Raw genomic sequence first — 25,518 nt, 5'->3', positions numbered from 1 at the left:
CCAATAAAGGAGACTTCATTAAAGGCAACAGAGGTGTCCGGCAAACAGTGGCAGGGGTGCAGTCAGATGCTGACTAAGCTTGGGACCTAGTAGAGTGCCACCGGGATGGTCTACATCCCTCATTCTTGCTTTATTTCTCTTTCCCTTCACAGACAGGCATGTTCTGCTCCACGTGGTAGGCTGTAACCACCACACAATGCCAGAATTTACCTGGGACCACTTCAAGGCTGACTTGACTCTCTCCTGGTCTAGATTCCAAATTCTAGAAGAGAGAAGCGGATTGGCCCAGTTTGGGTGAGATGTTTGTCCTGGGTCCTATTGGCTGTGGTTAGGCGGTGGGGTCATAGAAAACGAACAAGGCTGGCAGGGCTCATATCTGTTGTGAGGGTGGGGTGGAGGAGGGTGCAAACACATGCATCCGTTAAAAATGTGGAACAGAGATATATGTTCATTGACATGGAAAGGGAGTCAAGATATTTTTGAATTGAAAAAATGGGTTACAAAACAGTATGTTTATCACATTTTAAAAAGTAAATATGCATATGTAATGTAATTGAATTTCCATACATAGATGCTAAATGTTAATTGAAATTACGGGTAGTAGAATTAGGGGTAATTTTTCATTTCTTCTTTTGTAATACCTGCATTTTTCTCTAATGAATGAGTGTCAGTTGAGTAATAATAAAATGATCACTTTTACCACCCAGGGCTGCAGTGTGTGTTAACAAAGACATTTATTCACTTATTCAATAAATATTTATTAAGCACCTAGTACATGATGGTGCTTGTGAAAGCTACACGATGACTGGCCAGCAGTAGAGGTTCAGCCATTGGGGTCACCCAAGGCTCTACCTCCAAGGTTTGCACAGCGGGCTGGGTGCTCAGACACAGGTGCTCCTGCTCTAATGGTCTGTACGCGTTCTGAAAATCTAGGAACTGAAAAACGGGGTGTTTCAGCTATCTACTGCTGCCGAATAACCACTCCAAAACTTAGTGGCTTTAAACAGCAATGATGTATTTCTCTTGATTTGGGGGATTGGGCAGTTCTGTTCCCCGTGATGCAGCTGAGGTTATTTATGCAGTTGCATTCGATGGGGTACTTGGCTGAGGCCATTCTCCACACATGGTGTTGCATCCTCCTCTGTCTCCAGCAGGGTAGCCTGGGCTTCCTTACAACATGGCGGCTGGGGCCACATGGGAGAATTTCTCAAGAACAAGCCCAGGTGTGGAAAAACTTATCAAGCCTGCTCATATCAATGCAAATCACTCTGGATATGACTTGCTTTGTCTCTTAATCTATAATGAGCATTTTCTCTTTGAGTAAATATTCTTCCCAGCCTGATTTTTAATGGCTGACTGATAGCCCATCATTGATTCAACCAATCCCCTACTGATGAATATTTAGGTGGCTTTCATTTGGGAACAGTTATAAGCAACACAGTGAAGATCAACTTTGTACCAAAAACTAGGTACAAATCCTTGTAGGAGAGGGATTGCAGAGTCAAAGGAGACGGGAATTTTTAAAACTTTACCAAATCGCCCTTCAAAAACATAGTATTTACTTGTTGCATTTCTACCGGCTGTAAAGGGACCTACCCTTTTCACAATCCTCTGGTCAATCCTGGGTGTGGTTAATATTTTTAATCTTTGTCAGTTGGATGGGTGAGAAATGGTATCTCATCTTTGTCTTCAAAGGGTGAAAATTAAAAGTAAGTTGCCCAGAGCCAGATACTTAAGAAGAGTTTTTATCTTTCTCTGGGAAAGCGCCCTAATAAATCAGCAGGGAGAAGGCAGTGCTCTGCGGTGTGTCTCTGCCCGCTGACTCAGGCTGTTAAAAGGAACACAGGGCTGGCAGCTGAGCTCCTGGCTGTGGAGACGAGGTCAACGTGTCCTCACAGTGTGGATCGATTGGGACAAGCCCGCTGCTTTCGTGTCCTGTGTCTGCGGGTCTTCCGGTGTGCACAGGGCACACGGCCCCACCTGCCATGACCGCCAAGTCCATCTTGACTCTGACCCTGTCCACTCTGACCCACTCTGGAGGGCCTGATGCTGAGGCCTGGAACCTGGCCAGCTATGACTAATGACGGTTGTAAGGTGAGGCGTATAAAGCAGGATCCTGAGATCAGTCCTTGGCCTTGAGCAACCAGAGCCATACCTTCTGGCCTCACAAATTCATGAACTGGGGGACAACTTCCTGTGTGGAAGCAGGTGTCCTGGACTCAGAGTCAGCCCTGCTTCTCACTAGCTGTGGAACAAACAATAGAGCTTTTCTGAGCCTCAGTTGCTTCACCTAGAACGTGGGGGTAACAGAGCTATGGGGATTATTATGTATTTACTCTGTGCCTGATCCTTGTAACTCTCACAGCACCCTCAAAGGTTGGGAGCATCGTGCCCACTTTGCAGACGAGGCAGAGTGAGGCTCAGAGAAGAGAAATAACTTTCCCAAGATCATGCAGCAAATAAGTGGCAGAGCTGGAAATGAGCTCAGGTCAGCCTGGAACCAAAGCCCACGCCAGCTCCTTTTACAGGCTTTGTAAAGGATTGGAGGAGAAAAGGGCATGTGAAAGAGTTCTGCAACGTGTGTCCAAAACAGCTGCAGTTACAACCTGCCGTCACCCTCTGGATGGTTAGAGTCATGCTTAGTGGGTGGGATGGCTGCGCTGGGGACCGACCTTGGAGAGCCAAGTTTCCCATTAAGTTCTCCAGAAAGGTGCCTGACTGCACAGCTATACTTCGGCTTTAGTCTGCTCTCTCCACAGAGAGAGGCAAGGCCCTTCATTTAATAACTGCTGCTATTTACTTATGGAGCTATTACTCTGTGAAGCGCCCTGTATTTGCTTTGGTTGTGATCCTGTTCTTTAGCAGGGGCGCAGGGACGTTAGGAGGGCAGGTAACTGCCAGGGCGGCGGAGGTGGATTCCAGGCCGACAGGGGACGCCACCCTCCTAACCAGGACTCAGGGAGTGAGGCAGTCAGGGCTGGACCACCAGTGTTTACGAAGCCTTTTACCCCAGGATCACTAGAGCCTCCTTTCAGCCCTGCTATTGTCTGCCCAACAGATGGAGAAACTGAGGCCCAGGGAGAGGAGGGGCTTGCTCCCCCTACTGCCTCAGCCTGCTCCGTCTGGAATGCGGATGGGGAAGTTGCAGGGAAAAACTTGCCAGCAGGGCTGGACCTTTGCCTACCAGCTGAGTTGTGACCTCCGCAAGGGCTGGGAGTTCCAGGGAACTCAAGGTGGGGCAGTCTGGGTAGAAGTGAGATCAGAGGGCAGGCCAGTCTGCGAAGAGGAGAGGGCAGGTCTCTGGGGGGTTGTGGGAAGAGGAAGGGAGCCTGGAACAGGCCAGGAATGGGGCATGGTCTGCGGATTGCTTAGCGGAAGTTTTAAACTGGGGCCATGTGGGAATGTGGAGCTCTGGGTCAAAGGCTCCTGGGTGCCAATTATAATTGTGCTACTTATGAGAATGGTGTGTTTGGGCAAATATTTCCCTGAGCGTCAGTGTCCTTATCTGTAAAAGGGCTGGAACATTCCCTGAGTTAGATCCTGGCTCTACCACTTATCAGTGTGACCCAGGGCAAGTGAATTCACCTCTCTGGGCCTCAGTTTCCTCATGTGTAAGATGGGCCTGCTAGTAATGGTACCTACCTCACCTGGTTGTTGTGAAGGTTTATGGGTCTAGCAGCATGTGTAGGCTTCCAAGCTTTCCACCTGATCAGTCTTTGCTGTCATCATCGCCATCTACCTCGACGTCTTCCTGGGGCTTAAACAAGGCGCTGGTGCAAACTGTCTGGCAGAGGCATTATTAGATACATCGCCCCTTGGTGTCCACAGGAGATTGGTTCCTGGACCCCTGTGGATACCCAGATCGGAAGATGCTCAAGTCCCTTATATAAAGTGGCATGGTATTTGCATATGACTTACACACATCTTACCACATGTTGTAAATCATCTCTAGATTACTTATAATACCTAACACGATGTAAATGCTATGTAAATAGTTGCTAGCATGTGGCAAATTCAAATTTTGCTTTATGGAACTTTCTGCCATTTTTTTTTTCCAGAATATTTTTGATCCGCTATTGGTTGAGCTATGGATGTGGAGCCCGTGGATTGGAGGGCCGACTGTAATTACAGGGCAGAGTGACAGGTGCTACGATGTAGATGGTAGGAGGTGCTGTGAGACTCAGGAAGATGAAAGTTCTACCTGGCTGGAAGATAGGTGTGGAAGGCTTCCTGGGAGAAGTGGCATTTTCTGGGCCTTGAGGAAAGGACGTGTAGAAGTTCTCAGGTGGAGGAGGGGAAAGGCAGACAGATGAACTTGAGTGAAAGCTTGGTGGTGAGAGAGCCTGAGCATGTCTGGGAACGTGGAGCCTTTTCATTAGGCTTCGTGTCTGGGGCGAGGGGCAAGGCATGAGGCTGCCTGGGGGAGGGGGTAGGTGCTGGGTGCAGAACGCCTTGCCTGAGGGTTTAAACTCACTCCAGTAGGTGGGGAGTTCCTATGCCTGTCTACATGGAAGAATCACCTGAGACATTTAAAAAGCACAGAATCCGGGAATTCCCTGGCAGTCCAGTGGTTAGGACTCTGCGCTTTCACTGCTGAGGGCCCCGGGGCTCTATTCCTGGTCGGGGAACTAAGATCCCACAAGCCAGGTGGCGTGGCCAAACAAAATGAAACAAAAAACAAACAGAATCCATGGTCCCACCTGGCAATATTCTAAGTAGCAGGCCTCAGCTGGGACCCAGGACTCTATACTGTTTAAAGCGCCCCAGGAGATTCTGATGCCAACCCACGTATGGGGACAGGGTGTCTTTATGCAGGGAGGGGCCCTATTGGAATACCAGATTTGAGCAGAGAGCTTGAGAAGATGGGAAGGGGGTGTAAGAGACCCCTGACTCTGACCCCCAGCCTCCCACCCCTCCCCAAGGAAGTCCACACTCTGATGGTCACATTTGCCACCAGGGATGGACCCTAGAGATGCTACTGCCCTATAGCCCTCTAGCTCCAGGAAGGACAACCTTCTTTCTCTCTGCCCATCTGTCCATCTGTCCATCCATCCAATACAGTTTTTTAGTTCCCCACCCTGCCATTTTCCAGGCATGGTGCTGGATCATGGAGGTACAGGGTGAATGAAGTGGACACTCCGTGCCCCCCTAGAGAACCTTCCATCAGTCCTGACTCCCTCAGCTGGCTAGCCTGGAGTGCACCGGGAATGTGGCTGAGCACAAGAGAGCTGGGACAGGAAACCCACCCGGGGGCTCAAACAGCAGCAGCAGTGGTCCATCCTCCAGGCCCCTTGGCTTCCTGGTTCCCCTCGTCTCACAGGCCCAGTCTCCTGTCCCAGGTGGCTCAGGCCTTGCCTGCCCAACTCCCAGGGCATCCCTGGGATACCCCCTGCCAGGAGGGTCCTGGTGCTCAGGAGAGGGGGTGATCTGTGCAGCCCTCCCCTCACCCCCCGCCCACAGAGAAGGCAACAGCCTTGGGTAAGGCCTGAGCAACTCACGGAGCATTTCCTCACAGAGGCAGCAGAAATAACAAACAGGAGGAAATGACAGGGATTCCCAGGATTTCAGAGCACGCAGCTCCGGTACAGGATGGACCCATGCAGAGAGATGGAGTTAGAGCCGTGTTGCAGCAACTTCCTTGCCTCTGTCTTGGAGCCATCTCCTTGTGGCTTCATGCTTTTGTTCTGTTCTTCTGTTTCATCATCATCCCTTGCCCACCCCAGCCCCACCCTCACCATCGCCAGTGTGGGTGCTGCGGATGTCACTGTCACTCACTGCCATCCATTCATTTCTTCCCTCATTCGTTCAGCACGTAGGTACCACGTGCCAGGCAGCGAGGATGAAGCTGCAGGCGCAATCGGGCCTCACAGGGAACTCCCACCGGGTAGGGAAACAAACACAGTCAAAGAGCTCTAATACTGATACAAGGTGATTATGGCCACTGTGGAGCTGTGCGCAGGCTGCTATAAACCCAGGGAGGAACGAAGGCAAGACTGATCCTTGATGAATGAGCAGGAGAGCGTGCCAAGCAGTGAGGACGGCACGTGTAAAGGAGTGATGTTTGCAATGACTCTGGCACCGGGAAGGGTCAAGGGACAGAGGAAGTGGAGGCTGGAGAGCTCAGAGGGGCCATCCAGGAAGGGCCTTGAATGCCGGGCTAAGGGACTAGAGCTTTCTGCTATAGGCAATGGGGAGCCATTGGAAGATTGTGAGCAGGGGAGGGACACGGTCAGATTTGCATCTCAGAAGCTGATTTGGGTGAATGGGCTGGAGAAGGAGAGGCCGGGCGGAGCAGCCAGTGAAGAGGACCCGACATAGTCCAGGGAAGAGCAGCCGAGGCAAGGGCAGGTGGCTCAGCAGGCGTGAGCACCTCTGGGTGCAAGAACTGAGGTGGGCACGGGGCAGATGGGCTACAGAGCTGGCCCCACTCAGGGTAGCTGCGCATTTCCAGGGCTCGAGGTCAAAGAGAGGCTGAGGCAGGCAGGAACTCCAAGAGCTCCTGGGCTTTGGGCTTGAGCAGGCTCAAGGTCAGCAGACGCAGCTGGGTTGTGTCTAGAGACTTAAGAGGTCCACAGCAGGACCCCAGTCCACACATAGGGGTCAGGGCCAGGTCCAGCCCTAGAGAAGAGTTCCCATGAGCCAGGCTGGCTGTCAGATGGTGCCCTGGTCCTGAAGCGAGAAGAAGCTACAAGTCAAAGCAGCAGACGATGCCTGGCTCCAGCACCTTCATTTCCCGGACCACCTCCCTTCTCTGGCTACCTGTGGAGATGGACTATGGGGGCACCTGGGGCTGTCTTCCTGCCCATGCCTGGCCCCCTCGCATAAGGCTCCCCTCAGACTCTCCAGCTACCATCTACTCCTGGCCTAGGGACCCGAAGTCTTCACGGATCTGGCCTACCCCTGGTTCCAAGGTTCTCTGAGGATGAATTCTGGCTTGGCTTCACCTGCTCAGGTGCCTTTGGGAGTGTGCCCGCCTCGCCAGCCCCCCTCAGGATAAAATCAGGGTGTATGGCGGGAAGAGCTCACTACCTAGAGCCCGCTCGGCCAATTAGTCACTTGTGTTACAGGCATTTATTTAAGCACCCACAGTGTGCCAGTCCCTGGACTGAATCAGATCCAGTCTTTGTCCTGTCAAAGTACAATGGAGGCAGACAAACACACTAAACACAGCACAACCTATTGTAACATAACAACACAAGTCAACAGGACCCAGCTCAACTCAACACATCTCAGATCTCAGGTCTGTTTTCCAGATCTCTGGGGCCTGAGCTGGAAAGACGCTCAGCTCATAGGCAAAAGGGTTGTGAGGGACAAAGATGCTTGAAGGAATGTCAGCAGTAGGGAGCACAGGTAAGGAGCCTCCACGGTCAGAATATCTGGCTTCAGTCCTGCCTTTGTGATCTTGGACTGATGACTTAACTCTCCGTGCCTCAGTTTCCACATCTGCAAAATGGAGAGAATAATGTGTATCTCATAGATTTTGAGGATTAATTGAGATAATACTGGTAAAGTGCCTGGCACAGTGCCTGGCATGTGGTAACACAGTAGCATTGGCTGTGGTGGTAGTGGTTGTTGCCTTAGAATTATAAAACTGTTATACTCTTAGATTCTTGGAGTCACAGAACCCTAGGATCTTACAACCTTAAGCATAGAACCTAAAGAAAACATAAAGCCTGAATATTAGCTGGGTGGGTCTCCTTGTTCCTTCAGATGGAGGTGAAATTTCCTCTAATGCCTCAGGCCAGGGCTGTCACATTCAGTTGCTCCGGTCGTGCCCTATATGCCTCTAGAGAGAGCCATCCACATAGACTCCGAAAGGAATGGAGTCCCCTAGATGCTGTTTGACCCCTAGATGCCTGCCCCACCACACAGGGAGGCCCCACTTTCTCCAGAGAAGCCTGCTAAATGTCAGGGGGTTCACATTAACCCCCGTACTCTCTTCCCCCAGCAAACCATGCTGGCTTTGTCCTGAACCACACTGACTTGAATGTGATAAAACTCACACTTTTATTTGGATTTCATATAAAAAACAAAATCACTCCTCCCAAGCATTCCTGAGAGTAGACTTTACAGAGGTTTTAGAATGCTCCAGAGAAGGAGCACATCTCATGGAGCACAGCCTACTGGCATCTAGAGAGTACAATGGGTCATGCACTCCCTTTCCCCACCTTACATCTCCCCCCCACCCCACTCCCTCTCTCCCTTCCAGTTCATTCCTCAGGAGTCCAGGCTCTCTATGGGGTCTCTACCCTTATCAAATCATTTCCTCCACAAAGATAGTTCCTTCTCTTCCCAAAAGGACTTCTGGGCCATGTGTTAGGTAATAATTTTTGTATACCTCATCACATTTAGTACCACTTATGAAACCCAAGACTCAGAGAACTTTAAAATCAAATAATCTTAGAAGAAGAATCTTGGAATAATCTAGCCTAAGGATTGTAAATTCTGAGACTCATGGAGAATTTTAGAATCCGCCACATCTTGCAGTTGGAAGGAACCATAGAGAGTCCTGGAGTCCACACCTTATTCGGTGCAGGCATCTCCTCTATAACAGCGTGGCTGGCAGCTGCTCTGACTGCTAGGCCGTCTCTACTGAAACACAGCTCGCACTCTCTGACCAGGTGGCCCATTCCATTGTTAGATTATGACACCAGCTGCCTGTAGAAACGCTTGCAATAAGGACGTCCCTAATTAACTTTCTTCTGTACCTGTGATAACACAGGTGGACACTAGCTCAAGGTGTGCCGAGTTTTTAGAGCAATGACAATTGGGAAGACCAAGGTGCAGTAAACTAGCTAGACCCGAGAGCTGGGACCTGAGTGATCCAGTACGTGATAATCATGGTGAGCTCAGCTATGATCGGGGCAGGGCTGCAGCCAGAGAATGAGGATAATGGCGATGGCTACCATGTATCGATAAGTTGTACTTTCATTTATTTCAAAATATTTTTAAATTTCTCTTAAGATTTCTTGTTTGACCCATGCGTTATTTAGAAGTGTGTGGTTTAATCCCCAAGTAATTTGGGACTTCCCTCCCAGCTTTCTGTTACTGATTGCTAGTTTAATCCCCCTGTGGTCTGAGAGGAGATCTTGTATGACTTCTACTGTTTTAAATTTGTGAAGGTATGTTTTATGGGGTAGGATGTGGTCTGTCTTGGTGAATTTTCCATGTGAGTTTGGGAAGAATGTGTATTCTGTGTATTCTTCTCTTGTTGGATGAAGTAGTTGATGGATGTCAATTATATCCAGCTGATTGATGGTGCTATTGAGTTCAGCTGTGTCCTTACTGGTTCTCTGCCTGCTGGATCCATCCATTTCTGATGGAGGGATGTTAAATCTCCAGCTGTAATAGTGGATTCATCTATTCCTCTTTGCAGTGCTATCAGTTTTTGCCTCATGTATTTTGATGCTCTTTAGGTGCATACACATTAAAGATTATTATGGGGCTTCCCTGGTGGCGCAGTGGTTGAGAGTCCGCCTGCCGATGCAGGGGACACGGGTTCGTGCCCCGGTCCGGGAAGATCCCACATGCCACAGAGCGGCTGGGGTGAGCCATGGCCACTGAGCCTGTGCTCCGCAATGGGAGAGGCCACAACAGTGAGAGGCCTGCGTACCGGGGAAAAAAAAAAAAAAGATTATTATGTTTTCTTGTAGAGTTGCCTCCTTTATCACAATGTAATGCCCCTCTTTATACCTGATAACTTTCCTTGCTCTAAAGTTAGCTCTGTCTGAAATCAATATAGCTGCTCGAGCTTACTTTTAATTAGGGTGAGCATAGAATATCTTCCTCTATCCACTTACTTTTTAAAAAAAATTTATTTATTTTTTATTTTTGGCTGCGTTGGGTCTTCGTTGCTCCACACGGGCTTTCTCTAGCTGTGGCGAGCGGGGGCTACTCTTCATTGCGGTGCATGGGCTTCTCATTGCTGTGGCCTCTCGCTGCGGAGCACGGGCTCTAGGCACACAGGCTTCAGTAGTTGTGGTTCGCGGGCTCTAGAGCACAGGCTCAGTAGTTGTGGCGCACAGGCTTAGTTGCTCTGCAGCATGTAGGGATCCTCCCGGACCAGGGCTCGAACCTGTGTCCCCTGCATTGGCAGGCGGATTCTTAACCACTGTGCCACCAAGGAAGCATATCCATTTACTTTTAATCTACACGTATCTTTATATTTAAAGTGGGTTTCTTGAAGGCAACATATAGTTAGGTCTTGTTTTTTTATCTACTCTCACAATCTCTGTCTCTTAATTGGTATATTTAGACCATTGATGTTAAAGTGACTATTGATATAGTTGGGTTAATATCTACCATATTTGTTACTGTTTTTTTATTCATTGCCCTTTTCTTTGTTCCTATTTTTGTCTTCCACTCTTTTTCTGCCTTTTATTGTTTCAGTTGAATATTTTATATGATTCCATTTTTTTCTACTTTCTTAGCATATCAATTATAATTTTTAAAAATATTCTTAGTGGTTGCCCTAGAGTTTGCAATGTACATTTACAACTAATCCGGGTCTACTTTCAAATAACACTATTCTGCTTTACAGTAGTGCAAGTGCCTTATAATAACAAATATTTCTAATTCTTCCTTCCCATCCCTTGTATCATTGCCGTCATTCATCTCATATACACATGTTAGCATCATCAGACACATTGTTGCTGTTATTACTTTGAAACTTTTATCTGTTAAGATCAATTTAAAAAAATTAAATTTGTGATTATTTTACCATCACTTATTCCTTCTCTGATACTCTTCCTTTTTTAATGCAGACCCAGATTTCTGACCTATCATCATTTTCCTTTTCTCTGAAGTTCTTTTAATATTTCTTTCAAGGCAGGTCTACTGGTAACAAAGTCTCTCAATTTTGGTTTCTCTAAGGAAGTCTTTATTTCTCCTTCACTTCGAAGGAAATCTCACAGGATACAGATTCTAGTTTGTGGTTTTTTTCTCTCAGCACTCAGTTTCACCTCATTCTCTTCTTGCCTGCCTGGTTTCTGAGGAGAATTTGGATGTAATTCTTATCCTTGCTCCCCTACAGATAAGGTGTTGTTTTCCTCTGGCTTCTTTCAAGGTTTTTTCTTTATCTTTGATTTTCTGTGGTTTGAACATAATAGGTGCAGGGTTGTTGTTTTTTGGGTGGGGCGGGTGTTATTCTGCTTGGTGTTCTCTGAGCTTCCTGGATCTGTGGTTTCGTGTCTGACAATTTGGGAAAATTCTCCGTCATTATTCCTTCACATGCTGCTTCTGCTTCTTTCTCTTCTTCTCCTTCAGGTATTCCCAGTACATGTATGTTACACCTTTTGTAGTTGTCTCATAGTTCTTGGCTATTCTGTCCCATTTTTTCCCCAGTCTTTTCTTTTTGCTTTTCAATTTTGAAAGTTTCTATTGAAATATCCTCAAGCTCAGAGATTCTTTCCTCAGCTGTGCCTGGTCTACTAATGAGCCCATCAAAGGCGTTCTTCATTTTTGTTATAGTGTTTTTGATTTCTAGCATTGCATTTTGTTCTTAGGAATTCCAACTCTGTGTACATTGCCCATCTGGTTTTTTTTTTTTTTAGCCATGCTGTGGGAGCTTAGTTCCCTGACCAGGGGTTGAACCTGGGCCCTGGACAGTGAGAGTGTGGAGTCCTAACCACTGGGCCACCAGGGAATTCCCTGCCCATCTGTTCTTGTATGCTGTCTACTTTTTCCATTAGAGCTCTTAATCTATTGACCATAGTTGTTTTAAATTCCCAGTCTGATAATTCCAACATCCCTGCCATGTCTGAGTCTGGTTTTGATGCTTGCTCTGTCTCTTCAAACTGTGTTTGCCTTTTAGTATGCCTTGTAATTATTTATTGAAAGCCGGATATGATGTGCTGGGTAGAGGGCACTCCAGTAAATAGACCTTTAGCGATATGGTGGTAAAGGTATGGGGGATGAGAGGCATTCTGTAGCCCTATGGTTAGGTCTCTGTCTTTTAGAGAACCTGCACCCCTGGACTGTGAACTTCATAAGTGCTTCTCAGTTTTCCCCCCTTAGGTGGGACAGGATAGGATGGCTGGAGGGGGCTGGAGTTGGGTATTGCCCTTCCATGTAGGTTAGGCTCTGATAAAACTCCAATAGGTTAGGCATTGGTCAAATAGTTTCTCCCGAGGGCAGGTCTTGTTAAGGAGAGCAGAATGTTCCTTTTCCCTTGCCTTTGCCAGAAGCAGAGGGGCAGAGCTCCGGAGGTAAAATTCACAAACATGTGGGGTCCCCCTGTGTTTGGGCCCCCACCTGGGCTTTTAAACTCTCCGTGTCTGCACGGAGTCTTCAGCAGTTCTTCAGTGACAGCTCAGCTTTTCCCATCCGGTGCTAGTTTTGTGGAAGTGTCTACACATAGGTTTCTACTACAGCAGATTGTGAATCTCTGCATTCACCTGTCTGTCTCTCCAATTTTCAGTGCAGTGGTTTGCCCTGTGACCTCATTTCTCTAAAAACTCTAAGAAGAGTTGTTGATTTTTCAAAGTTTATCCAGCTTTTTAACTTGTTTTTTGTATGGAGCGATGACTTCCAAGCTCTTTGCACGCTGGACTGGAAACTTTTTTTTTTTTTGGCCACGCCCCCGGGCTTGCGGGGTCTCAGTTCCCTGACCAGGGGTTGAACCCGGGCCACAGCAGTGAAAGCACCGAATCCTAACCACTAGACCACCAGGGAACTCCAGTAAGTACTTTTTAGAAATATCTCATTTAATCCTCACCTCAATACTGTGAAGTAATACCATTATTTGATTTTGTAGTAGCGATCCCTGTGGCTTAGCAAGAGTACGTGACTCCCTCAAGTTCACACCATTAGAAAGTAGGATTTGAACTTGGGTCTGTTTGATTACAAAGCCAGTGTGTGTCCCACCCATCTCCCCCCATGTCACCTCCCATAACTAAGCAGGTTCCAGATAGGGCTTCAGGCCCAGAGGCAGACACAAGTCAGAACTAGACACAGGAGCCCGGGCCAAAATGGAGGCTCTTTCCGGGCAGGCAAGACACCAGGTCTCTGGAGGTAAGTGCTAAACCATGATTCTGCCCCTTCTAGCTATGTGACCTTAGGGGAGTCACTTTACGTCCTCCAGCCTCAGATTCTTACTAAGTAGCCCAGGGTCAGGAAAATGGCAGTTGCTTTAAAAAAGGAAATTCTTACTGTTGTTACTAGGTAGTAGTTGATGTTGCCAGCTGGGAGGCTGCAGGTGCCAACCCCTTCCAGCCCTGGCCAGTAACCAGAGGAGAGGTCAGAGTTGTCAGAGACTCCAGCTGGGATGGCAGAAGGAGGAGAAGGCATTGGAACCTCAGTGCGGGATCATTTTGTTGACAAAGTTATAATGAAATACCCCAGCTCGACTTCCCATGGGGCATACTGGCTACCTCCTCTTCCTGGCTACTGCTCTGGTTGGCACCCTTCCCTGGGGCCAGCTGTGCCACGTGGTGTAAGAGAGGAAAAACCTCCTAGATGCAGCTCAGAGCCAACCATGACCAATTCCAGTACCAACTCTGATGACAGGAATTTCTGCTTCTGATTAAGATGGAGTAACAGAAACTAGATTTACCTTCCCATCTGAAATAACAACAACAAAAGACCCCCCCCCGACACACACACAAAATGGCACTCAAGACATTGCACATCAGGCAGTGACAAACAGTGATCATACTGCTTGGAGAAAGTTGCCAGGCCATGGCACAGGGGTAGGGGAATTCAGGCAGAGCCTGACAGTCTCCTGAATTAAGGAGACATAACTGGGAACCTGGGGGATGCCAGAGAGGCTAGAGTTTGTAGGGAGAGAGCCTGCAAGAATGAGGGCCCTGGAGATCTGCAGCGGGTACCCCTCCACCCTTCAGTGGAGTATTAATCAACTAGAAATTATCTGAGGCTGCAGAGAGACCCACCCAAAAGGATAAGAGGGCATAGTGCTCAGGGCTTACACAAGCCTGAGAAATAGAGCCTGTTCCTCATAGCCTGATAGCCAGAGTGGAAGGTCTCATAATTCAAGGGACATCAATTAGAGTACTAAGAAGGGTCTTGGCTGAGTACTGGGGAAAAAGTAACCCTAACGAAACACATTTCTGGTCCCACCTATCAAAAAGATGAAATTGTTTCCAAGTAACTTAATTACTTCCAAGAATAAAACTCAAGATTATTTATAGAAATACAAAACTATACAGAACCCAAAAAGGTAAGATTCTGGCATCCAATCAATCATTACTAGGCATGCAAAGAAGCAGGAAGACACCATCCATAATGAACAGACAGTCAATCAATTGATACTGACCCAGAAGCAACACTGATGGTAGAATTGATAGATAATAACATTAAAATAGTTATTACAGATGTATTTCATATGTTTAACCGGAAGAAAGGTTGCCTATGTAGAGACATGAATCAACTTAAAAACAAAAAAGCGGCACTTCTAATTTTAAATTAAAAACTTTTTTTAAAATAAAACTTCTAGAGATGGAAACTACAATGTCTGAGATAAATAATACAGTGGATGGAAATAATGGCAGATCAGTCGTTGCAGAAGAAAAGATCGGTAAACTCGAAGACATAGTTATAGAAACTATGCAAAATGAGACACAGAGAGAAAAAATACTTTAAAAAAATCCCCAAGATTTTAGTGAACTGTGGGACAACTTTGAACAGCCAAATAGCTAGTACAATAATATTAAAAAAAAAAAAAAGGCAACTAAGATTGGAAAGGAAGAATTGAAACTATCTTTACAGACAATATGATTACGTTTGTAGAAAATCCTATGGAATCTACAAAAAAAGGCACTAGAATTAATAAGTGAGTTTAGCAAGAATGTAGGCTATAAGATCAATATATGAAACAATTATATTTCTACACATTAGCAACGAACAGTCTGAAATCAAAATTTTAAAAATTTAAGCGGCATCAAAAATATGAAATACTTAGGGAGAAATCTGACAAGATATATGTAAGATCTATACACTAAAAATGATAAACTATCGCTGAGATAAATTAGCACCATCCATAAAAAAATTGATAAATTTGACTTTATCAAAATGAAAACTTACCACTTGAAAGACCTTGTTAAGAAAATGAAAAAGTAAGCCACAACTGGGAGAACAAAGACTACATATCTGGCAAGAGACTTGTTTGCAGAATACATAAAGAGCTCTCACAAATCAGCACTAAGAAAACGAATATTAAAATATGGGCAAAGATTTGAACAGACACTTCACCAAAGAAAATATATGGTTGCTAATAAATACGTGGAAAGAAACTCAATATCATAGTCATTAGGAAAATGCAAATTAAAGTATAATATTATACCACTACAGATCTTTTAGAGTGGCTAGAATCAAAAAGACTGACCATACCAGGTGTTGGTGAAGATGTGGAGCAACTGGAACTCTCAGATGTTGGTGGGAGTGTGGAATGGTTTGACCACTTTGGAAAAACAGTTTCTTAAAAAGTTAAATGTATACCTACCATGTGATTCAGCCATTCCTCTTCCAATTATTTACCCAAGAGAAATGAAAGCATTATAAAAACTTGTGCATGAATATTCACAACAACCCTATTTGTAATAGTCCCAAACTGGAAACAATCCTTGTCCCAGGACCAGGAAAAAAGAAGGGCTTGGCCTGTGGATTACTAAGTAGAAGGTTTAAACAAGGGCCTTGTAGGATCCGCGGATCCTGGGTGCAAATTTTGACTGTGCTACTTAAGAAAATGTTGAATTTGGGCAAATTATTTCCCTGAGTGTCAGTGTCCTTATCTGTAAAAGGGCTGGAGCGAAAAAAAAAAAAAAAGGGCTGGAGCATTTCCTGAGTTAGATCCTGGCTCTACCACTTACCTCTCTGGGCCTCAGTTTCCTCGTTTGTAACATGGGCCTGATAATAACAGTACCTACCTCATCTGTCTGTTGTGAGGATTTAAGGGTCTAGCAGCATATGCAGAAGGACTGTAGCAGACTTTTCACCTAATCAGTATTTGCACCATCCTCACCATGACCTACCTCAACGGTTTCTTAGAAAGCTTAAGCAACGCTGCTGATGCAAACTGTCTGGCAGGGTATTATTAGATACAGTCGTCCCTTGGTATCCGCAGGGGATTGGTTCCAGGACCCCTGCGGATACCAAAACCAGAGGATGCTCAAGTCCCTTATACAAAATAGCATAGTATTTGCACATAACTTATTGGCAATCCTCCCGTACACTTTAAATCATCTCTAGGTTATTTACAATGCCTAATACAATGCAAATGCTATGCAAATAGTTGCCGGCATATGACAAATTCAAGTTTTGCCTTTTAGAGTTTTCTGGAATGTTTATGTTCTAATGTTTTTGATCCGCTGTAGATTGAGCTGTGGATGCAGAGTCCGTGGACTGGAGGGGCTGACAGTAATTACAGGGCAGAGTGAGTGACAGATGCTATGATATAGGTGGGGGTGGTGCTGTGAGACTCAGGAGGAAAACAAAATTTCTGCCTGGCTGGGGGATGGGTGTAGAAGGCTTGGGGTAGGGGGGGAGTGGCCTTTTCTGGGTCTCAAAGGATTTGTAGAAGTTCCCTGGGTAGAGAACGGGGAAGGTAGAGAGATGAGTGAAAGCTTGGTGGTGAGAGAGCCTGAGCATGTCTGGGAATATGGAGCCTTTTCGTTAGGCTGCATGTCTGGGGTGAGGGGCAAGGCATGAGGCTTCTGGGGCAGGTGGGGGGGGCATTGGGTGCAGAATACTTTGCCTGGGGGTTTAAACTCATTCCAGTAGGTGGGGAGTTCCTTTGCCGTTTTACATGGCAGAATCACCTGAGACATTTTAAAAAAACACAGATACCTGGCCTCACCAGGCAATATTTTCAGTAGTAGGTTTCAGGTGGGGCCATGTTTAAAGCTCCCCAGGAGATTCTGATGCTCACCCCCATATGGGGACAGGATGTCATTATGCAGGGAGAGGCCCTTTTGGAATACCAGATTTGAACAGAGAGATTGAGAAGGTGGGGAGGGGGTGTGAGAGACCCCTGACTTTGACCCCCAGCCTCCCAACCCTCTCCAAGGGAACTTCACACTTGGAACAACACATTTACTGCCAGGAAGTTTCTTGTAAAGATATATACTAACATTACACCTCAACAATCCCACTCGTCGGTATTTCCCCAAGACACATGAAAGCAAATGTCCACCCAAAGACTGGTAAATGAAAGCTCTATTTGTAATAACCAAAACTTGGAAACGATCCTCATGTCCACCAACAGGTGACTGGATAAACACATTGTGATATATCTATATAATGCGGTACTTCTCAGCAGTGAAAAAGAAGGAACTGTTCATATATGCAACAACGTAGATGGATCTCAAAAGAAGGTGAATGAAAGAAGTTAGACCAAAAAAACAAGCAAAAAAGAGAGTACATAATGTGCATGACTCCATTCATATGAAATTCTAGGAAATGCGAGCTAATCTCCAGTGACAGAAAGCAGACGAATGGTTCCCTGGGATGCAGGGTGGTAGAGGGATGAGAGGGCGCTTTTGGGGGTGACAGATATGTTTGTTATCTTGGTGGCGGCGGCAATGGTTTCAAGTGTGTATACGTGTGATAAAACTTGTCAGATTGTGTAATTTAAACATGTGCTCTTTATTGAATGTTAATTATACCTCAATGAAACTGTTTAAAAAATCTGATGCCAGTTCTGAGCAGTCACGGCCAGTCTGGTCTTTACAGAATATCCCTGCCTCTGTATCTTCATCTTGACTGCCAGTGTACATTGAGTGGGTTATTATGCACAAGGTACTGTGTGCTAAACACTATATGGAATTTTAAAATTTACCCACACAATAGTCTTGTGAGGTGATGCTATATTATTAACTCTGTTTTACATACGAGGAAACTGAAGCTCAGAGCAGTTAAATTACTTCTCCAAGGAAATGTCATCTGACTGAGCCCTCACCCCAGCATTTACTCCAATCTAATTCAAACTCTGTTCTGATTGGTTCTTATGATTATACAAACATTGTGATATTTCTGGAAGACAAAATTAAAAAATTTAAATTGCTTTCAATCAACCCCTGTACATTATTGACTATCCTCACACATCTAATGATTTTTATTTTTCCATGTTTTTTCTTGTTTTTTTTTTGTTTTTTTTTTTTTGCGGTACGCGGGCCTCTCACTGTTGCGGCCTCTCCCGTTGTGGAGCACAGGCTCCAGACGCGCAGGCTCAGCGGCCATGGCTCACGGGCCCAGCCGCTCCACGGCATGTGGGATCTTCCCGGACCGGGGCACGAACCCGTGTCCCCTGCATCGGCAGGTGGACTCTCAACCACTGCGCCACCAGGGAAGCCCAAACCTGTAGTCTTTAAAAGATAGTCTTTTATCTTTTATCTTATCTTAAAAGATAAGTCTAACTTATAGAAATAAAAATTCCTCACTTTCAAGTATAAAATATCATGAGTCTTGAGAAATGTATGTAGTTGTGTAACCCCTTCCTCAATTGAGATACAGAACATTTCTGTCACCCCAAAATATTCCTGTGCCCCTTTGAAATCAGCCCCCTCTTTCACCTCCCAGCCCCTGGCAACTACTAATCTATCATTGTAATTTTGAATTTCCTGGAATTTCTTATAAATGGAATCATACCATATGCATTCTTCTGTGTCTGGCTTGGTTCACCCCACATAATGATTGTGAGATTAATCCATATTCTTTTTCTTTTTTTTCCGTTTTATTTATTTATTTATTTATGGCTGCGTTGGGTCTTCGTTGCTGTGCACGGGCTTTCTCTAGTTGTGGAGAGCAGGGGCTACTCTTCATTGCGGTGCATGGGCTTCTCATTGCGGTGGCTTCTCTTGTTGTGGAGCACAGGCTCTAGGCACATGGGCTTCAGTAGTCGTGGCACGCGGGCTCAGTAGTTGTGGCTTGTGGGCTCTAGAGCGTGGGCTCAGTAGTTGTGGCGCACGGGCTTAGTTGCTCCGCGGCATGTGAGATCTTCCCGGACCAGGGCTCGAACCCGTGTCCCCTGTCCCCCCATTGGCAGGCGGATTCTTAGCCACTGCGCCACCAGGAAGTCTCTCATCCATATTCTTGAGCAGTTTGTTTCTTTTTGTTGCTGAGTAAATTCCACTGTATGGATGTACCACAGATTGTTAACCCATTTATCTCTTAATTGGCATTCAGGTTACTTTCAGTTTTTGGCTATCATGAATAAAGTTGCTATGAACATTCACTTGTAAGTCTTTAGGTAAATACCTCTCTTGGTAAGTATGTCTTGGGTAAATACCTAGGAATGGGATTACTGGGTTGTAAGTGTATATTTATCTTTACAAGCAACTGTCTTCCAAAGTTGTGCCATTTTACATCTCCACCAGCAGCTTATGAGACTTCCAGTTTCTCCACATCCTTGCCAACATTGGTATGGTCAGTTTTTAAAATTTTTTAGTCATTCTAATGGATGTGCAATGGCATTTCATTGTGATCTAAGTTTGCATTTCTCTAATGACTTGTGTCTTTCTGTGTGCTTACTGGCCATTCATATATCTTCTTTGGTGAAGTATCTGTTCAAATCTTTCTCCCATTAAAAAAACTGGTCATCTTCTTACTTTGAGTTGTAAGAGTTCTTTATATATTCTGGATAAAAGTCATTTATCAGAAATATGTTTTGCAAATTCTTTCACCCATCTGTGACTTGCCTTTTGCTTTTTTAATGGTGTCTTTCAAAGAGCAGAAATTATTTTTTTTGGTAAAGTTTAATCTTTGCGTTTTTCAAATTCTATGGTTTCTGACTTTTGTGTCTTATCTAAGAAATCTTTGCTTAGCCCAGGGTTTCTCAGTTTCGGTACTGTTTTTATTTTACACTAGAAAATGTTTTGTTGTAGGAGGCTGTTCTGTGTATTGTAGAATGTTTAGCAGCATTCCTGGCCTTTACCCACTAACTCAGTGGCATCACCCCTCCAGTTGTGACAATTAAAAATGCCTCCAGACATTGCCAAATGTTCCCTGGGGAAAATTGCCCCAAGTTAAGAAACAGTGGCCTAAACTAAGATAAAACTAATTTTCTCCTACATTTCTTCTAGAAACTTTATAGTGTTAACTCCTATGATTTTTCTTTGACATATTTTGAGTTAAGTTTTGTATTTGACATGATGGTTGAGATTTGTTTTGTTGAATATGGATACCTAATTGTTTCAGCCCCATTTGTTGAAAAGACTATCCTTTCCCCATTGAATTCTCTTGGTCCCTTTATAAAAAATGAATTGACTACATATGTGTAGGTTTGTTTCTGGACTCTGTTCTAGTTCATTGATTTATATATCTATCCCTATATCACATCAATATCCATGCCTACATAAAGTGATTACTGTGGCTTTATATTGTCTTGAAATCAGGTAGCATAATCCTCAAACTTTGTTCTTCCTTTACAAAATTGTTTTGGTTATGTTAGGACCTTCACATTTTCGCATAAATTTGGCGATTAGCTTGTTAATCTCTGTAAAAGTATTCTGTTGGTGTTTTATTGAGATTGTAGTGAATCTATAGACCAATCTGAGAAGTGATTTCTCAACAATATTGAGTCATCCCATCCATGAACATGCCTTATCTTTCTTTTTTATTTGTCATCAGTTTTTGTTTTTTCATTTATTTATTTTATTTTTGGCTGTGTTGGGTCTTCATTGCTGTGCGCAGGCTTTCTCTAGTTGCAGCGAGTTGGGGCTACTCTTCGTTGCGGTGCGCGGACTTCTCACTGCGGTGGCTTCTCTTGTTGTGGAGCGTGGGCTCTAGGCACGCAGGCTTCAGTAGTTGCAGCATGTGGGCTCAGTAGTTGTGGCTCGCGGGCTCTAGAGCGCAGGCTCAGTAGTTGTGGCGCATGGGCTTAGTTGCTCTGCGGCATGTGGGATCTTCCCGGGCCCGGGCTCGAACCCGTGTCCCCTGCATTGGCAGACGGACTCTTAACCACTGCGCCACCAGGGAAGCCCAACATGCCTTATCTTTCCATTTAAAAATTTCTCTCAGCAATGTTTTATTGTTTCCAGTGTACTGGTTATGGTGATTTTAAAAATAAGTTCACAGTTTATTTGATACACCTCCCTACCAGAGGTGGAGATGAATTTCCCTCTCTTGGAGTATGGGCTGGACTTAGTGATTTGACTTGCTCTAGCAGAATAAAGCAGAAGGGACAGTGTGGGACTTCAGTGACTAGGTCATGAAAAGCACTGTGGCTTTCTAATTGGGTTGCCCTTTCTCTCCTAGATCATTCATTCTGGGAGAAGCCAGCTGTCATGTTGTGAACAGTCCTATGGAGCATTTCATGTGATGCAAAACTGAGGCCTCCTGCTTAAAGCCACATCAAGCCTTCAGATGACTGCAGCTCTGGCCAACATCTGGGTTGCAACCTCATGAGAGACCCTGAGCCAGACCATCTGGCAACTAAGCTGCTCCTAAATTTCTGATCCCTGGAAACTGAGATAGGAAATGTGTGTTGTTTTAAACCACTAAGTTTGGGATAATTCGTTATGTAGCAATAGATAACTAATATACATATCTTGCATCTATCTTGATAAATATATCACCTAGTCTTTGATGGTTTTTTGATACTATTTAAAAAGATGTTTTAAAATTTTCAGTTTCCAATTGCTTATTGGCAGTAGATAGAAATATAACTGAATTTAGAATATTGACGTTATATCCTGTGACCTTGCTGAACTCAGTCCCAGTAGCTTAGAAGTCTGTAGATTTGATATGTTAAGAAACTAGCATGGTTGGGAATTCCCTGGTGGTCCAATGGTTAGAACTCTGAGCTTTCGCCCGGTTCAATCCCTAGTCGTGGAACTAAGATCCCACAAAAGAAAAAAAAAAAAAGAAAAGAAACTAGCGTGGTAGTCCTCAATTCTGGCTGGTGAGCATTTCTTCCTTCTTCCCTGCAGCACACTTTGAATAAATAGAGTTCTTACTAATTCTAAGTCTGAGGCCTTTCCCCTCCAGTGCTAGAACCCTTTAGGACAGCCAGCTGCAGGAGTGCATGGACTTTTACTTTCACAGCTCAACATAAACACATCGCAGTGTGTTAATGGGACTTAACATTAACTTGGCTTGACTACCATCACAGTTTGCTTCACCTCATTCTGCTGGCTACTAACTCACTTCTTTTAATTTCTCTTTTCAGTCACTGGCTTGACCAGGCTCGGATCTCTGCACTTCTCTATAGTGTGACTTCTTTGTCTCCATTTTCCTATCACGTTTTCCCATGTTTCCCAGTTCAAGTTCCCAAGTACGACAATGTGGTGGCCCATCTCATCTTTTCCCTCCATGTCATTGGTTGCCGGGCAGCCCTCTCCTCAGGTCCCCCCTTCTTCCAGTTGGTTCTGTCCACAGGAGACAAAGTTCCATGGTCCAAATGTACCCACTTGGGCTGCGGGGGTTGGAGACCGAGCAACCTCCCTGGAAAGAGGTGTGACAGGGTGGGCCTTTGATGGATACCTCTCATGCAGACCTCTAACCCCAAGCGCTCCTTCCTTCCAAGCCTTGAATCCCTGTGTGACACTGCTTCTCATCCAATCCACGAGAAACCCAAACCCCACTTACAGAATTGAACACGTTTACACGCGGCACTGATTACCTTCCTCCTCCCTCCCCAGCCCTCCCGCCCCTTTCTCTGCTTATTCACAGTCAGAACTGCACGTGCCCAGGAAAATCACGCACTTCAATCCAGGCCCCGGCAGATGAGAAAACTGTGGCCTGGAGAGCTCAAGTGACTTGCTCAAGTTCATAGAGAGGCAAAATTTAAATACAGACCCCCTGACTTTCCCAAGTTAGTGTTTTTTCCCCACTAACCCATACTTGGCCCCAGGAGGCACACCACCTCCCAGTCCTACTGGGGTCTGATGGCGCAGAGAACTGGGGCTGAGTCCAGTGGATTCAGGTGGCAGCTGTGACTCAGCCTACGCTGTGGGTGGCAGGTGTCCCATCCCACTTAGGACTGGGCTTTAGGGCTTAGTGGGCGAGTGCCTGGGGGGTCCAGGTCCAGGTGTGGCTAGGAAATGAAAGGTACAGAGGCAGGGGGCTGGCTGAGTTGGAGGCAGGACCAATAACCCTATCTTAGTTACCTGTGGCTGCTGTATCATAAGCTGGTTAGCTTACAAAAACAGACATGTATTCTCACGGTTTTGGAGACGAGAAGTCTGAAAGCAAGGTGTTGGCAGGGCCCCACTACCTCCCGAGACGCTGGGGAAGAATCTGCTCCTGGCCTCTTCCAGCCTCTGGTGGTTGCAGGCGTTCCTTGACTTGTGGCCACATGGCTCCAATCTCCCACTGTCCTAGTGCTTCCTTCTCTGTGTATGTATGTCTTCTCCTCTCTCTGGCCCTCTGCCTCTCCCTTATAAGAACAGTTGGGATGACACTGAGGACCCACCTGGACAATTCAGGATAAGCTCCTCTTCCCAAGATCCTTACCGTAATCACATCTTTTGCCCGATACGCGAACACTCACAGGTTCCAGGGATTTGATTTGGATATCTTTGGGGTACCAATTTCACCACCCGACACCACTACCTTCCTTCCAGTGGCCTCTGAACTGTGGGGGAAGGAGCAGCAGGCTCTTTCCTTATTCTATCCTGAGAGTAGAGGGGAAACTGGAGATGTCAAGAGGGAGAACAATTATGGCCTCCTACTTATTTAGTCATTGTATTACATTAGGCTGCCATAACAAAATACGGCAGACTCTTTGGCTTAAACCACAGAAATTAATTTTCTCACTGTTCTGAAGGCTGCAACTCTGAGGTCAGGGTGCCAGTGTAGTTGGTTTCTGGTGAGAGCTCTCTGCCTGGGTTGTAGACAGCGGCCTTGTTGCCATGTCACCCGCCACATAGCCTTTCTTCTGTTTGCACTTGGGGCGGGGGGTGGAGGGGAGGCTCTCTAGTGTCTTTTCTTTTGGCCGCACGGGCACGGCTTGTGGGATCTTAGTTCCCTGACCAGGGATTGAACCCGGGCCCTCGGCAGTGAGAGCACGGAGTCCTAACCACAGTAAAAACTGCCAGGGAATTCCCTAATGTCTTTTCTTTTAAGGACACTAATACTTATCAGATCAGGGCCACCTTATGATCTCATTTAACCTTAATTATTACACTTCCTTAGAGTCCCATCTTCAAATACAGCCCCACTAGGGGTTAGGGTTTCAACATAGGAATTTTAGGGAGACACATTCAGTCCATAACAGTCACTTCTGCTTATGTTCTTATTGAATCATCTCAACTATATTGTCAGGTAGAGATTAGTATTACTGTATGACAGGTGAGGGGAACTGAGGCTTGTGGATGAAGTAACTTGCCAAGTGACCCCCCAGCTGAGCGTCAGAGTCAGGAGTCAAAACCAGGTTGGCCTGGCTCTGGAGTCCATGCTGATTCCACTGCCCCCGGCTCCACTGGGAGCTTCCGAGCTAAGCCTCCAGTTTTCCCCTCCACACGCTGCTGTCACTGCCGCTGCCTTCCACTGAAGTGCAAGCTCAGACTTCACAGCTTCTTTACAGCAGCACCTCGTCATCTTCAGCCCTCAAGAACCCCAGATACACTCATGACTCTCAGGTGTCTGGAAGAAGGCAGTCACGGGAGGAAGGAAGACTGGGCCCTTCCTTCTGGGCTTCCCTGTGTCTGTGCTGGCTTGAGCCCAGCAGGGGAGGGGGCGTGGTCTGAGGAGAATGGCCTGGGGGAGGGGCCATGGAGGAATCCCTTCTCCCCTGGGAGTTAGGAGATTTTTAGTTGAGGTTCAAGCAGGACATCTTCCATGAGTCATCTCTGGACCTCAGTTTCCTCATCTGTCTAACGGGAGGATTCAGTTAACCTGTAAGATATGTTCGTGTCCTGAACCTCTATGATTTAAATTACTGTCATAATGACCAAAGCCCTCATATTCACACAGCCCTGTCTGGTTAACAAAATGCTTTCACTCATCACTTACCATTCAAGGACCCTTTTCTTCCACTCACTGTCACGTGCTTCACCATGTGTTGGGCATTGCTGGGCAATAGAGGGCCCAGAGAGACAGAGGGAGCCCCAATTCCTGTCTTTGGGGAACTGCTAGGTGCAGGTACAAAGGCAGATATAAAGGGAGTGGTGGGTAAGAGGTGTGTAGGTGAACAAAGAACGCTGGGTGCTGAGTGAGGGTGCTCAGAGAGGGGTGGTGCTGCAGGTGACCCCACATCCTGTAAAGCAAAGCAAAGAAGGCCTTTTTTATTTTCCAAAGAAGGCATCTTGTCTCCATTCTTCAGACAGGGAAATTAAGGCTCGCAGAGAGAAATGACTACCTAAGGCCACCCAGCCAGGAAGTGGCCAGGCCCGCCTTCATTCCAGGTCCTTCTCTTTTGGCACAGTTGGCCCTTCACTGGAGGGGACACTGGGGTGGAGGATGGGAAGGAATTTGAGCCGGATACTGAAGACTCCTGTGAAGAGTTCTCAGTCTGGTGGGGAGGTGGACACATCAACACCCATTCTTGATTGGCGGCGAGCACCGCTTGGCCACCTTGTGAATGTCCGGCCTTAGGCTGGGGCTCAAGCAAAGGGTTTTCTGGCC

The 25,518-nt window shown here is 46.0% G+C and overlaps 1 long non-coding RNA gene across 3 annotated transcripts in view; it reads left to right on the top strand.

Moving 5' to 3' along the window:
* The window catches only part of LOC111175693 (uncharacterized), a 32,697-nt gene extending 8,171 nt beyond the window's left edge, over positions 1–24,526 (top strand). For 2 of the 3 annotated variants that reach the window (XR_002644791.3, XR_002644792.3), the window contains exons 2-3: positions 153–294; positions 21,208–24,526. This is a non-coding gene — a long non-coding RNA (uncharacterized LOC111175693). Of the gene's footprint in view, positions 1–152; positions 13,012–21,207 lie in introns of all 3 variants that reach the window. The other variant, XR_016387568.1, reaches the window with a different exon arrangement.
* Positions 24,527–25,518: the final 992 nt, after the last annotated feature.

Source organism: Delphinapterus leucas, chromosome 1, assembly GCF_059928025.1.
Source record: "Delphinapterus leucas isolate spDelLeu-1000000601 "Yukka" chromosome 1, BTC_Dleu_Yukka2, whole genome shotgun sequence".
Classification (NCBI taxonomy): Eukaryota; Metazoa; Chordata; class Mammalia; order Artiodactyla; family Monodontidae; genus Delphinapterus; species Delphinapterus leucas.
This window is presented reverse-complemented; position numbering and strand designations above follow the sequence as displayed.